We start from the raw sequence: 15558 nt of genomic DNA on the forward strand, positions 1-15558 counted from the left end.
TCTCTTGTGTAAGTCTCCTCTCTTTTTATTTTCTCAATTGTGTTGATTTATTCACCTCTTCTTCACATTCTCTATTCGTTTGCATCCATCTGCCTCAAAGCTGTCTAACCGAAGACCTAAACCACAGCGACATATATGTTTAGAATGTTCCTGTAGAAAAACTGCAGACACACACATGAATGGAATAATTTTAGCATGCAGGTTTTATTATGTATTTGAAAAGGTTGTTTTTCATGTTTCATATTTTAATTCATCCGAAGGTCTTTGCTGCATCAGTTAAACTCAAGTGAGTAGATTTTCATTTCATGGCTTCTGGCAGCACAGAAAAAGAAGACGTACCTGACAGAAAAACACGTGGAGATTATGAGTTCATGTTTGTATGACATGATGTTGTATGCAAATGCCTCCACGAAAATGGCAATTTACCATTGGAAATAAGTCCAAGAAACTGCATCAGACGGGGAGCTAGATGACGCCTGAAAGTACAATCATGTTCTGTGGTCTAACGTCCAACACCGTGTACAGACATTCGCTGCCAGATCAAATGTCTCATGATTCATCTGCTGAAAAACACTTGATATAAAGAATTTGCCACTGAATGGGACGTTGACTTCTGGAGCCACTCTGGAGGTGTGCTTGCTCTGCTCAGGTTACCTGTGCGGGCGAGCTGGTGGGCTTCAGGTGGGGGTGTGTTTGATCAGCTCATGTTCTCAGGAGCTTCTCAGGGACTAATATGGATGTCATTCTTTCACAATAAATCAGGATGTTGAAGTGTTTAATTTAAAGACTCAGATGGAAGAAATGCTCCTGTTTCCAGCAATGGAGAAGCGCCCCACCACCACCACCACGTCCCCTCTGCACTGTGGATGTGGAGGACATGGTCAGAACCGAGCACTGCTCATTACTTCCGAGACGTTACTCCTCGTTTCCGTCCTCCGGGTGTGAGTGAGAGCCACGTGCTGGTTGCCTGCCTGGCTTTCCTGTGGCTGTAGATTTTGTGGCGTTCAGACTGTATCACTGTCCTGCCCTTCACACTTCCTCCTCTCTGTGGCGGCAACAACATGCCAGGAACCCGCCTTTGCCCGCTTCAAACGTGTGCATTTCTGTGTGTATTTCTGTATGCTTTTCTTTGTGGTGGTCGGGCACTTGGGGCAGGCATACTGCATGTGCGTGCGTGCGTGTGCGTGCGTGTGTGTGTGTGTGTGTGTGTGTGTGTGTGTGTGTGTGCCAGACTGGCCCCAGGGCCCTGAGCCATCACGCTTTATGAGGTATGGCAAGGTGAGAGCAAAACATCTGCTAGCCAAAAGAAAAGCCTCGGTCTGGGTCTCATACTGGGTTTGGACAGTGAACACACACATGCACACACACACGCACGCACACACACACACACACACACACACACACACACACACACGCACACCACTGACATACATTGACCTGTTCTTAAGAAAAATGTATAGTAGATGTCACACACTGTCAGAAATTGTAGATACAGAATACAGAGCTTGATGTTCCTGCCAGGCTGCCAATGCGTGCACAACATGTAAACAAACCTGTACACAAACATACATACATCTAACACTCACACACACACACACACACACACACACACACACACACACACACACATACATACACACACACTCTTCAGGGTTTCTTTTCTCTGATCCTCTCTTCTTCGTTGGCACTTGTTCTCTCTTATTCCAGCATTTCCCTCATGTCAAGGGCATTGGAACAATCCCCACAGTACCTGCCATTGTACCTCTCTCTCTCACTCACACACACACACACACACACACACACACACACACACACACACACACACACACACACACACACACAGTTATCCCCCTGCTCCTCTCTTTCTGCCGCCCTTCCTGTCTTCTCAGAACACCCCGGAGAGGAGAACTGCCATGTAAGGTCTGGTGGAGAGAGGATAGACACAGAGAGCGTTCAGACTGCCTCTGACATCAGAATCACTGAACCTGCCCACATCTATTCTCTCCAACCTTGTCTGTCAGACGGCCTGTCTGCATGTTATATATGTGTGTGTGTGTGTGTGTGTGTGTGTGTGTGTGTGCGCGTGCTTGTGAAAGAGTGGCTCTGCCTTTTTTTTAACCCTTATTCTACGCAAGCAAAGAAGTTGGCTGACAAAGTAACTTTCCTCGTCTGCCTCTGGGAAGCTGTGGGGGAGGATGTGTTTCTCTGCATTGACCACCGAGTCAATTTACTTGCCAGTTAAGGTTGTCTGGGTCGTGGCACCTCAGTGGTACTAGAAGTAGTACTATTTGTTAAAAGGGCTGTAAATCACGTGACTTCCAGCTGTGGTGGTGGGGGCAGGGAAGAGGGGGCTGGGGGTTCTTGGTTTTTCTCCTGCCTGAATTGATCAACTCAGCCTCTCTCAACACTTACAGCCAAGATGACATCGCTCGAAAGAGAAATTTAAAACAAAAACTCATTAATGAGCTCCATCCTCATTCACTGAAATCCTCCTCTGTAAGGCCTGGAACCAAGTTGTCTCTCTGCAGCGGCGCAGCCGGAGGGACGCTGTCGCCCTGGTTAATACGCCTTGTCAAGTGCCCTTGAACGGGTATGGCTAAATTACTGTCATTGGTTGAATACCGCTTGATATTTTCCATTTTAACTGCAGCAAGTACAATTTTGTTCCGTCTTCCACTTGGCCTGCCTTCCTGTCAACATCATTTGTCTGCTCTGTCTGGCCTGTAATTGTGAAACACTTCAAGTGGTCTGAAAGAATATAAACAGATGGAAATAATTCCCATTTCTCTGACTTAAATAAATGAGGGGATGAAATTCAAATTCCTACATGCAGAATTTGAGTCAAGTGAAATTACATCAAGTCAGGTGTGTGTGTGTGTGTGTGTGTGTGTGTGTGTGTGTGTGTGTGTGTGTGTGTGTGTGTTATAAGGAATGTCAGAGCTCCAAAAACTCTCCGACATGATCTTGGAGGTTCGGTGTGCAGGATATCTAGTGGTGCAGATGTAGTCGGTAGATTAAAACCCTCGGAAGCTTGCAGCTTTCCCACTTCTCTCAACACAAAGTTGTAACCCAGCACCAGGAACCGTTTACTGACAGTAGCAACAGCTTGACGTGTTCCCGTGAGGAAACTGATTGTTGATCTACAGCTGTTCAAATGACTGAGAACAGAGAAGAATTGTCAAGTCGTAAGTTCTTTAAGTACACGCGAGTACATGATCCCAGCACTAGGGTGCAGAGTCTGAATCAACAGAAACACAAACGGTGACTGTTAAGCCCATAAACAGAGTGGGAGGGGCTTCCACTGTCTCTCTCTCTCTCATCAGCATGGCAGAAATAATCAGATTTCTGCTGTTTAACAAGCAGAAGTCTCAGGTTCAACAGAAAACCCAGTGTCACTTATCTGAGTTTATGGTCAGGATATACCAGATTTCTTCTAAAACTTTGTCAAGTCTAGACAGCAAGCTATCATTTTTTTAAATGTTTATTTTCTGTGCCTGTTTTGGAGTAGGTACAGGATTCCAGGTCATCAGTCTACTTTGTGGTGATGCAGCAGTGTGAAATTAGAGTGAAACAGCAGCTTGGCTGAGAGACAGCGATGCATAAAACCGTTACAACCCCCAATAATGTAAAACGTAGCCTCAAACAAAAGGCATGAGGAAGCCAGGCAGACCAAGCTCAAGCGTGTCCATTCTGGGCCACCGTGGATGTGATGGACGGGCGGCGTGAAAGCTGACCAGGACCTGGAGTCACCGAGCGGCGTATTCGTTTGTGTGTTACCATGACACATTCTGTGCTTTCACTGTGTTATTAAGTCCCATTTTAATGTACTGCAACCCAGAACTGGCGGCCCATGTCATGCGCCCGCCAGTGAACACTGAAAAGGCACATTTTATTTTCATGATGTTTGATCAGAGAAAATATATAATGTTGTTTTTGTCAGTCATTATGGCACAGCGGATGCTATGGATGCTGCTGGGATGCTTGTTTTTGGGTACATGGCTGGAGCTTATAGCCCCTTAGAGGCAGAAAGATGCAGCAGATGTGGTTTGGAAATACATGCTGAGCCTTTCAGTGTCATGCCTGACGCTCCTGTAAGCCCTTTAGAGCCTTCTATTAGGGTTGGTCTTTCTCCGCTCTGGTAGCAGACCTTAGAAAAGATCTTGGCTTGAGTATCTGAATCCATCTGTATTACTGAGGCAAATCACACATTCTTTTGAACTGAGGGGAATGAAACTGACCCGTCCTTCAGCTCCTCTTCCAACATAGCGCCAGGCTATGCTGCAGCATCTACCACACTGTACTCACAGTTTAGTAAAGACACTGCTTAACGCACATTCCATTTAGGAGAATGTTGTCTTTGAGGTTTACTATCTTGTTATTGTGGAGCAAATTAGGGCGCCGATACTGAAACGCCGCTGAAACAATTGGACCATGTAATTCATCAGGCAGTCAACAGTAATTAACAAGAAATGATTAATTCGGTTGCTTTTGAGAATATTAAGTCACTGATTTTATTAATGCAGTAATGAAGTTGAAGTGATACTTCATCCAAAACGTATCTTGAGCTCACAGAGATGTTTTCCCTCCTGCAGTACTTTTTGAGACTCCAGAATGCAGGAGGAGCCAGAAACGTATATTTAACATGGGTACTTCAAAGGGGAAATACATGTCTAGGGTTAAGTTTTACTTCACTTTCGATTTATTTATTGGGAGTTTTACTCGGTTTTCAAACTACTAAGCTGTTTCCTTGCCACCATTCTAACCAGCACCTGAATGAGGGTTGGGGTCATTGTCAAACAAAAAGATGAGAAAACCCATTTTTGAGAATAAGTGATTTTCAAGCATATAATTGATTTGATCGTGTATGTTTTTCAGGGAGTTGAGACACTGGGAACCCAGGAACACATACAAGTACACACTGATGACCAGATTGTGTACCGCAGAGTGGAGAGATGCACCTTCAACACTGCTTTTGCAGGGCAAAACGGGGCCCAGGCAGCAGCAGGCGGCATAGGGCCATTGCTGGGTTCTCTGGAGCATCGGGTTCTCCCTTGGGTTTACAATCACACCGAAAAGATCATGACAACAGAGTTTTCAGGCAAACCCAGAAACAACAGTGTAGTAGTGAACTCACCCACCAACGTGGCACCATATAAGGAGGTAGAGAAGTTCTATGAGGACCTTGCTGCAGCAGTCCATGATGTCCCAGCTCACAACTTCCTGGCAATCCTTGCCGACTTCGATGCAAGGCTAGTACCACAGGACGCACCCTTCACATCCCACAACTCTACCAACCACAGTGGTGAACATTGAGCCACCCTCATGGAGCACGAACTACTGGCAGTAAACACTATGTTCCAGAAAAGAAAAGGCAGGAGATGGACCTGAGCTACAGGTATGCTATATCAGCTGGACGACATACTTGTGAGGCAAAAGTGGAGGAACTCTATCCTGAATGCTAAGCCCTACAGCACATTCAGCTCTGTGGGCTCTGACCACCAAGTGATCTCATAGCCCCAGGATCTGGTACGTCTGGAAGGCATTTCCACCAACCCTGGCATTCAGGCCAGGTACACAGAGAAGGTAAGGAAACACTCCAGCAGCTGGAAATGGGAGCAAACCCCAACACAGAGTACAGCAGATAGGTTGCAGCAAACGAAGAGGTGACAAGGCTGAGTGTGCCAGTGCTGGACAGAGCCAGAACCTTCCTGTGGTCTCAACAACCGGAGGTCATGGCGGCAAGGAGTAGAGTGGAGGAGGAACACTGCAATTTTGCACCTGAGCCAACCAGAGCTGAGTGAAACCAAACAGTTTCTCTTCAGTACCTATGACAACATCGAAGGCCCCAAATGGCACCAGTGTGGAGTTTGACATTCTGACTGGGATAATGCAAGAGGACACCTTAGCCCCCTTCCTTTTCATCATAGTCCTGGACTATGTTCTCAGGAAGGCCACCGGTGGACAAGAGCAGAATCTTGGCCCCACCCTAACACCAAGGAGGTCGAGCCGATTCTGACAGACCTGGACTATCCAGACGACATCCGCCTGCTCTCTGACCAAGTGGAAAAATCACAAGAGCTCCTGAACAGAGTAGAGTCAGTGTGCCTAGGTTGGCCTTCAGCTAAAGACTAAGAAAAACTGAGGTTATCACCAAGAACATTCCTTCGAAACATCCACCTCCCACAACAGGAGCTGCTGCTCTGAAGGAGGTCAAGGACTTCGAGTACCTCAACTCATGGGACAACTCAACTGAGCAAGGAAAACACTTGCATGGAGAGCCCTGAACAGCATGGCCAGTGTATGGAACTCCAACCTCAGGACAAATAAAATTCAGCTTCTTCTATGTAATGGTAGAGTCTGTTGTCCTACATGGCAGCTAATCCTTGACCCTGAAAACAACCCTGCAGACGTATCTAGACGGGTGCTGCACCAGGATGCTGCATGCAGCAGGTGCACTAAGCGTTGCTGCCTGATGTCACTTCCATTGACGTTCATTGTAAACACCACACAAACACAGAGCCAGCTCGCCCCCACGTTTCCGTAAATGTCATGAGCGCGCATCGACTTTGAAAGTGGATCTGTGCTGTGCTAACGTCGCTAAGATGAGTGAGCAAACTCCAACTGATCTGTGAGTAAATTTAGATGCTAACGTTTATACAGTATCTGTACGATATTATGTTATGAGTTACTGCTGATATATTTAAAATTATTTTTTGAGTTTATGCAAAAGAGACACTTCTTGTAGAATTTTTCCTTCCTGGAATCGATGCTAGTGCTAGCTAGGACCGGTAGAGTAAGCTAGGAATAACAATTCAATTACACTGAAAAATGGCTTATGAGTGTCATAGCTACTACGCTACCCAATCGACTGCTTATTCCCCAATGCATACATTCACACTAACCCCCCCATCCCCAACTCTCTTGTCTGTGATTGGCTGGAACCTGGTTTCTTATGTAGATGTGAACATCCTGTGCACTCGGTGTTTGTTTGCCGTTTGTGAGCCCTGTGTCGTCGCCAGAGACCGGACTTTTCCATCGTGTATTGAGGGGGCGGGCAGCTAGCAGATCATGGAGACGCCTATGATTGGAAACCAACAAGGCTTGGTGAATCTTTAATATCAGCTAAAGTGAACATGTCTCCATAAGACTCTGTAGGAGGGAACACCGAGGGTGAGTGAGAAAATAGCAGTGATGACAATAAGACTAGCAGGACATCGTCAAAGACATCAAGAACGGCCAGCTGGCAAATTGATACTGTGGGAACCAACACACAGGCGTTGGTCACGAGGCCGTCCAACGTTTACATACGTGGATGTACTCAAGAAAAACACAGGAGCGCAAAGCAGTGATGAGCTGGCTGGATGTAGGAAGAACCAGAATGACAAGGAGCATCGCCTGAGAATGACCTGGAGAGAGATGTTTATAGGGTTTTTTGTTGTTTTGTTATCTCACTGTCAAATAGTTACTTTGACTGTGTACTATAACAAATATGCAGTAACAGTCCTGGTCCCTGGACCACCAAAGTGTCATCCTCCTCCTCTGCCTGACTAACGTGCTCCTAAGTGGACCTGGAGCAGCACCACCAGCCCCCTGGAGAACCACAGCATCCATGAAGTTTCTTCTTCACTTGTGTGTGGACCAAGATGTGCAGTATTCTGTCACAAGGTGCACCCTAGCGCCCTCTACAGCATGACATGCTTATGGAGAATTGTTGGGTAAAAGTTAGTAGAAAGAGTGAGATTCTAGACCTGCTAGTGAAGCGTCAAGAGAGACTGATGCTGGCATTTGGTTCCATGTATGGATAACATTGACTAGACTTGATGCAACGGGTGGAATGGGCCGCGTGACAGATAATAAATATTTGCTCTTTCAACAACCTACCCAACCTGAAATAAATAAATAAAAAAAAAACAAGACACGGGCACGTCACGTCTCCTCTACGACAGCACATAGAAAAAGAGTAGATTAATAAATCTACTCTTTTCATATTTCATACAACCTGAGATTATCTTCTCAATCATCTTTCATCAATTATACATACTCTCACTCATGCACTCTTCACTTTACTCAAAATGATTTAGCATTTACTTCGATTTAGACATTGCTAACAAAACAGCTTAATAACCGTTCACTCTCTTCACTGTGAAGCCCAAAGTTAACAGATACACAAATCACAATTTTCAACAGTATAACAGTGGTTTAGACATGAACTTGCATGAACCAAATGTACAGGAAGCCATGCACATTCACACTCACGCGACAAACACACACGCATTCAGACTCGGACATGAACTCGGACATGAACAGGTGCCGCTGACTGCCGCCAATAGCTGCTGCAATTAGCAGCTAACGTTGGCACACACACACACACACACACACACACACACACACACACACACACACACACACACACACACGCTACACGCACACACAAACTCTCTCTTCACCATCCATACACACTCAGAGAGATTATCACACCAGCACATTAACATACAAAACCCTGATCTTTCCTCCCTGACAGCACATGGAAAGAGGACGGCCGCAACGCTACGCGCTCTGTCGCAAAATTCTGGTCAGCATCCGGCGTCCGGCCTCGCACTGCCCCCTGCTGCTCTAAACACAATTAACTGGTTTTCCAATCACAAACCACACAAAGAAAATATTCATAAAATTTAAATTTGAAATCACAAATGTGATCACACATGGGCATCACACACTCCCTGACAACAAAAATGGCTCCTGGCATTTATGTAACTCTTCATTTATATTTATATATATATATATATATATATATATATATATATATATATAGATAGATAGATAGATAGATAGATAGATAGATATAGATATAGATATCTCAGTCATAGGGCCTGTGTGGGGGAAGCGAGAGAGCACGCTGTTTGCTGAAGACAGCGGCCAGGTCAGGATAGACTGGGGGAACACCAGACAGATCAGAGGGAACCGAAACCAGCCTGGGGCTCCCGGAAGGAGGAACAGCGGACTGCAGACAATTAGCATGGCATGCAGAGGAGGGACATAATGAAGGCTATTTTGGCACCGTCAGCGGAGTATCTGGAGGGCTGGTGTTTAAATATTAGCTCACACTGAACCAAAAAGCCACTACAAAGCTCAAAATCACCTTCAAAAGGCTTGGGGCTGGCAAGAGATGGCTCACGGGTACCTGGGTCCGTGGTAGCAGCATCATAGGGGGAAACCGGGACTAGGAGGGGCGCAGCTTGCTGAGACGCGCTGACAGGGGAGTGGTGAGCTGTTCCCATAGCGTCGAGTCTAGCCAACACATTGGCAAAGGCTGCCTCAAGCTTCTTCTCCAGGGCAACGAAACGGGCCTAGTGTTGGTGGAGAACATTGTTGAGTCCAGAGGCAACGGGAGGTGGTGCTCCATCTCTGAATGTGCCGCCTTGTTCTCTTGACATGGCCAGAACGTACCGTCACAGTATGGAGAAGGAGGCGGCACGGAGTCGGGAGCAAAGCTTAACTTAGATTTTATTAAACAATGAATAACTATGGGGTGTGAATCTAAACAAGTGTAAGGTGCAATGACTACGTGAAGGTAATTACGTGGAAATGTACCAGTGGGACGTTGATGCAAGTGAGGGCCAGGGGAGGAGCTTGGGGAGGGTCGAGGGCGGGCGGGAGGACCAGGCCCGAGGGGCACGAGAGGCCAGGGAATCCTTGAGAGAGCAGTGGGGGGGGGGGGGGGGCTGGAGAACGGGTCGGTCCGTGGGAACGAGGAGGTATAGCGCGGGGCTGGGGGGAAGCTTCTCAGTCCGAGGAAGCAGAGTGGTCGCAGAGCGTGGGGCTTGGGGAATGTAGTCAAATTCAGAGAGAGAGCGCCGAGAGGGTTACTCACTGAAGGCCTACGTTCTGGCGCCAGCACATAGGGCGCGCCTGCCTTTATGGAATGCGGCGTTCTCATCAGCGTCAGGTGGGCTGAGTACAGACTGAGAGCAGCCACCCTGGAGTGCAGCCGTGTCTGACGGAGAACGCGCCGGAGAGCACATGCGGGGGGCACGCCCGAGCCTTGACATGGAGGGGTGGATGTATGGATGATGGATGGATTTTTGTGAAGTCATTATGCAACTGCTGTACGATGGCAAGCGACCACTATCACCATTTCTATGATGCTTGTGGTCATTTAGGAGTCAAAGTTCCAATTAAGGTTGAGATTGTATTTTTTCAATGTTCACTGCTCAAAGACCCACAACAGAAACCCACACACATTCTCTCCTAACCCCTGGCTACATGCATAAGCAGTTTTAGCTATGTGAGAGTGATATGTCACAGAATAGTGTGTAAGACTACCTGATCACACTGATCCTGTTTGGGATTCAACAACTCATTTTGTGTCTGATCTCATATGAAGGACATGGAGGTGAGACACTAGAGGTTTGACTAGAGTGGAAGAGAGAGAGACACAGCCAGTTCTCCCCTTCAACAGACGGAGGAAAGAAAAATTAGAGGTTAGTTTGAGGATTTCTCCCGTGAATGTTGAAGAGCTATAAGGAGTTATAAGGAGTTCAGGAGTTATAAGATGAAGGCAGATTCACAGTAAATATGTTGCTACTTGGTACAAAAATTATGCAAAGGGGTAGTTTTCCTTTAGTTCAGCATTTCTCAAAGTATGTGGCGCGCCCCCCTGGCGTCCCAGGGGGGGTGCGAGTCCCCCGATGTCCAAATATTATTTCCCCCCTCACCTTTCGTTTTGTTTATGGTTCCACCGCGAAAAAATTCCGATGTCCAAACATTAGTTCCCCCCCTCACCGGGGGGAACTAATGTTTGTAATTTTTAATAGGTCAATAAAGATAAACATGGCCTATTTTCTCAAAAAATTTGGCATGGGGGGGGGATGACAATTTTTCTTCCTCCAAGGGGGGGGGAATAACAGAAAAAGTTTGAGAACCACTGTTTTAGTTTCTGCAGGTGTGTGTGATGCATATGCAAGAGCTGTGATGGAAATCACTTCAGGTGGCATTGTAATGGGAGAGGGCAGCGGAGGCTTGTTCCAGTGTAGACAAACGGTCCTTTCTTGCAATTACAGTGAAGCCAGCTGACAAAGTTTTTAACCCTGATTTTTACAGACAAACACATACACATACACACACAAACACACACACACACACACACACACACACACACACACAGACAGTGGTTGGCAGCATATCACGTTACAGCACCTGGATTAGCCAGGAGGCATCTGTTGAGGCAGCAAACATGCTCTAGCAAAGCTTGCAGATTGGGGCCATATGTGCATGTGTGTGTACATTGTGTGTGTGTGCACACTCACATTTGTGTGTCAAGTGTGTCTGTTGGGACAACTGTTCACTAACAGCATCATTGTGTCAAATTGGGGGTCATTAAGTCAGTGTTTTGCTGGAAAAGAATCTGGTTGAGCAGTCAAAGTCCACAGCTGGACAGAAGACAGGCGAGGCGTCTGATTTCATGCTGGTGAAACTGTCCTCAAACCTGCGTCACCTGTGTTTGGTCACCAGGAAGCAGAGGGAACAAGCTCCTATCTCAGCACTGACGTATCAGCGCAGAGGGCCGAGAAGCCTATGGTCTCTGCTGCATCAGGGAGCTGAGCCAGTATGAAAGCACAGGTAGCGTTAGTTCTCCCGCCTAAACAAGAGAGCACAGATGACGCCAGACAACCCTCAAACCAACACACGGGACACAAATGAAGAGAAACAAAACAATTCCATGGACGATGGACATGGAAACTAGTATTCCAGGTGTGTGCTCTTGAAAGAACTCTACTAGTGTCTGGGACGACCTTGAGCCCGACCATCATGACCATCACCTGACCGAAACACTGTTTATCTGCATTCATCCTTGATTGATGCACCAACTTTTCCAGCTCCACCAGCTGCAGTGTCCAAATCGCTGCACACTGATTTGAGTTTTCAGGGTTTCCACTGAGATTTCAACCACAAGACAATCAACTGAAGATAAAAAACTATGTTAGCATTAATTAGACACATATATTTGCATCATAGATTCCCATGTTGTGTGTCCATCCTTCTCACTGGAGTTTTAGCTCTGCATATTTGCTTCATCTTGTTCTTTTTTGCTGACATCAACTGACTAGTTGATGTGCATTTTGCCACGTTACCGGTGGTCCTCCACTTTCAAAGATTCAAGCAAAGATTCTATGTGCTGTTCAAATATTTGCCTGAGTCTCAGTCCTGCTCTACGTCTGCCGTCTCACCTGCTTTACCATCACATTAAACTACTTGTTTCTCCTCAGATGTGCCTGTCCATGTAGTGGCACATGAAAAAGTATGAATGTGACATAGAAATCAAACACAAATAGAATGAACACACACACACACACCCCACACACACTTTGAGCTTCCCACCTGTGGTCCCCACACACACTTTACTGAGACAAATCACTGAGGGACCTGCCTGCGTGTCTCTGAGCAGCCAGTCACACAGTACCTTCCGCCTAAGCCTCGACACACAGCGATGTAAAAATAACACTGCAGCACTTAAAAAGGCAGCGGGGGAACGGTGACAAGGCAGCCAAAAGCACTTCTGTTTATTTCTAATGGGACACCCACATATGCCAGGAAAGGGGGTATTTGTCACAAATCCACAGGGGAGAAAACATGCCAGTTGACTGTCATGATTGACTCGCTGGCTGCCAAGAAGAAGAAGAAAAATGACTGAAGCTAATTACCCTCCAAATAAAGCCCAGCAAGACGACATAGGATGCAAGTCAATGGACCAAGAGAGATCTTTCAAAGGTGGAGGTGAATCTGAACAGGACGCCAAACTGCTCCAGTCGGGGGGGCAATATATCGAGACTGCAATACTTCCTCTTGTGATGCGATATTGATATGCCAGTGGCAATTTTTTTTGTTTGTTTTTAACACCAAATAGAATAAACGTCCCCATGGCCGTATCAACAGGTTGTTCAGTTGTTAAGCTTCTCTGCTGCCACGCTCTTGTCTCAGTAACACGTCAGCGCCGTGATCAGCGAGGCATGTTGCCTCCTCGCGGACGTGGTGATGAATCCTCGATAAACTCGCCTGCGAGATGCAGTGCCTACAGAATCACTCTGGACTCAAGCATTTCAAGAGGGTCCAGTAGGGCCATGATTGCTGACCTCTGACCTGGGGAACTGTGGCCGTTTTGGAGATTTCAAGACACGGCTCATGGATTCTTGCAACCAGCTGAAGACAGTTAATGGTGAGCAACAAATATGCCATCCAATACAAAGGCAGAAGTGGAAGTTGCTGCATCAGCAACCAAAACAGTTTTTGGCAGACTGTAAGTATGTTGCAAAAGAAGAAATGTGCACTAGGAGTGCTCCCGAGACCAAGTTTGGTAATAACCACGAAGACACCGACGGTGCAGACAGCTGGAGACTCAGAGAGCGAAAGATTCATTGCCTCCTGATTCATTGGACAGGCCTGCATCTCTCCAGCTCAACAAAAAACCACCTCAAGTGAGTGTGAACATTCAAAACTGAAGGAATTTTTTTGAAGTTTCCATTGACGTATCCTCATGTGTCAAAATGCACATCGAACTCATAGATGGGCTTTAAGGTAACAGCAGTCAGGGTTTCCTCTGCCAAGAAGCTTCCATGACCGGTGCCATTTGGTTCCTCGTCTGTTAGCAGGCTCAGCTAAAACTATGAGGCAGATTTTCACCAAACTTGGTGGAATATCAACCAAGAAGAACTTTGGATCCTTGGGTTGTGGAGCAGACGTGGTGAGCATGGCGGTGTGGCTGTGGTCGACTTGGCTGAGGCGTGGACTCTCTGATTGCCGTCCAGCGTTAAACACTTCAGTGAACAACTTTTTGTTGAACATTTTCTATTCAGCTGAAGTTGTATAAACTTGTGTGAACACAAAGCTTTCTTCACATGCCGTGTTGAGGAGGTTACTGACAAACACAATGGCAGCATGTTTACCTGCAGCTCTGTTCAGCGTGTGTTGTGCGCTGAGCTCAGCCGAAGCAAGGCTATATGGAAACACGGTAGAAGCTTTTTGCACCTCTTCACACCTTCTGGTCTTTTCACTGCTTGCAGTGCCGTAGGGAGGATGGGAAGAGAGTGGAGGGAAGGTATAGAACTCTTAAATGGCTTTCTGAGGCGTGCTGTGTAGAAGGGCACTGCAAGGACATGCTGGATATTAGGGGACTTGGAATTCCAGAGCACAAAGTGTAATAAGCAAACCTTGATATACAGGCAAACACAGAAAAGCTGCATTATTACTCAGACATAAATAATCAATTATGTTTAGAATGCACAAACCTGATCTGGCGTTCCTGCTGAAATGCAATCTCAGCTTTTGTGAGTGTTCTCTCAAACATCTTGTATGGGCCGCGTTGTGTAAACAGCTTTTGTTTCACATGGAGGATCCAGCATGCTAAACAGCCTCACCAGTGTCTGACAACTTTCTAAATGAAGCTCATTATGTCCTCATTGATTTTTCATATTCCTTCTCACCGGTAAATACCCCCAAGGTACTCCTCTTACACTCTGCCCTCCCGCTCGCTGCTCCACCCCTCCTCTCTCTCTTCCTCTGTGGTACCTGCTCTATCTATCCATCGTTCCGCGTTTTTTATCAGTCTCTCCCTAAACAGCAGCAAACAGCAGAACACTTAAGGGAACTGAACAGTTTCCAATTAGCAAAACAAATACCTCCTCTCACTCTCACCCTGTCACATAGTGCCTCAGAGAGCCTGGGCGGCCATTACAGACAATTAGAATTTAATAAGCCCAATATGCTCACTGTACTAATGGAGAGGGAGGGAGGTGGGCAGGGAGAGCTAGAGATGCACCATCATCCCCCTCCTGCTCGCTCTCTCTCACCATTGCTACATACTTCTTCTTGCTGTCAATCCTCAGAGCAGCCAGGCATCACCAAATGGTGCGAGATGAACAGTGTTTCTGAAGTGTTATAGGCACTATCAGACCAAATCTTTCAGGTGTGAGCGCCACATCACTCCATCCTGACAGCAGTGGTCCTGCAGAGCCATGGTCTGTCCTTCTACCTGCACGTCTCACAGAAAGAAACAAATCGATCAGTTTGGTTTTCACTGACAGTTTGATTCATCATCATCATCATCATCATCATCATCAACAGCAGTATCATCATCCTCACCACTACAGTAATGTGTTCCAGGTCCATATCACTTCTGTGCTTCATCATCTGGGGGGGGGGGGGGGGGGGGTCATGGTGGAGCAGTGGTCCTCCCTGTGGCCCCCCAGCAAGAAGGTTGTGGGTGGAGCCCCGGCTGCAGCACGGGGTCTTTCTGGGTGAGTCTCCATGTTCTCCCTGTTCCTGCTGGGTTCTCTCTGGTACTCCAGCTTCCTCCACAGTCCAAAGACATCAAGAGGGACCAGGTTAATCCAGACTCTAAATTGACCGTAGCCGTGGCTGGGAGAGCCAATGGTTGTCTGTCTCTATGTGTTGGCCCTGCCATGGACTGGTGACCTGTCCAGGGGGAAGGCTGCTGGGATAGGCTCCACCCCCACCACCCTGAACAGGAGGAGAGGGGGAACATGGAGGGATGGAGGATGGAGG

General features: G+C 46.9%; 1 pseudogene; it reads left to right on the plus strand.

Moving 5' to 3' along the window:
• The window catches only part of LOC147256781 (uncharacterized), a 25710-nt pseudogene extending 20196 nt beyond the window's left edge, over positions 1-5514 (plus strand).
• The last annotated feature ends 10044 nt before the right edge of the window (positions 5515-15558 follow it).

This window comes from Aulostomus chinensis, chromosome 8 (genome assembly GCF_037954235.1).
Source record: "Aulostomus chinensis isolate RoL2024-O1b breed Wild chromosome 8, RoL_Achi_v1.0, whole genome shotgun sequence".
In the NCBI taxonomy this organism is placed as follows: Eukaryota; Metazoa; Chordata; class Actinopteri; order Syngnathiformes; family Aulostomidae; genus Aulostomus; species Aulostomus chinensis.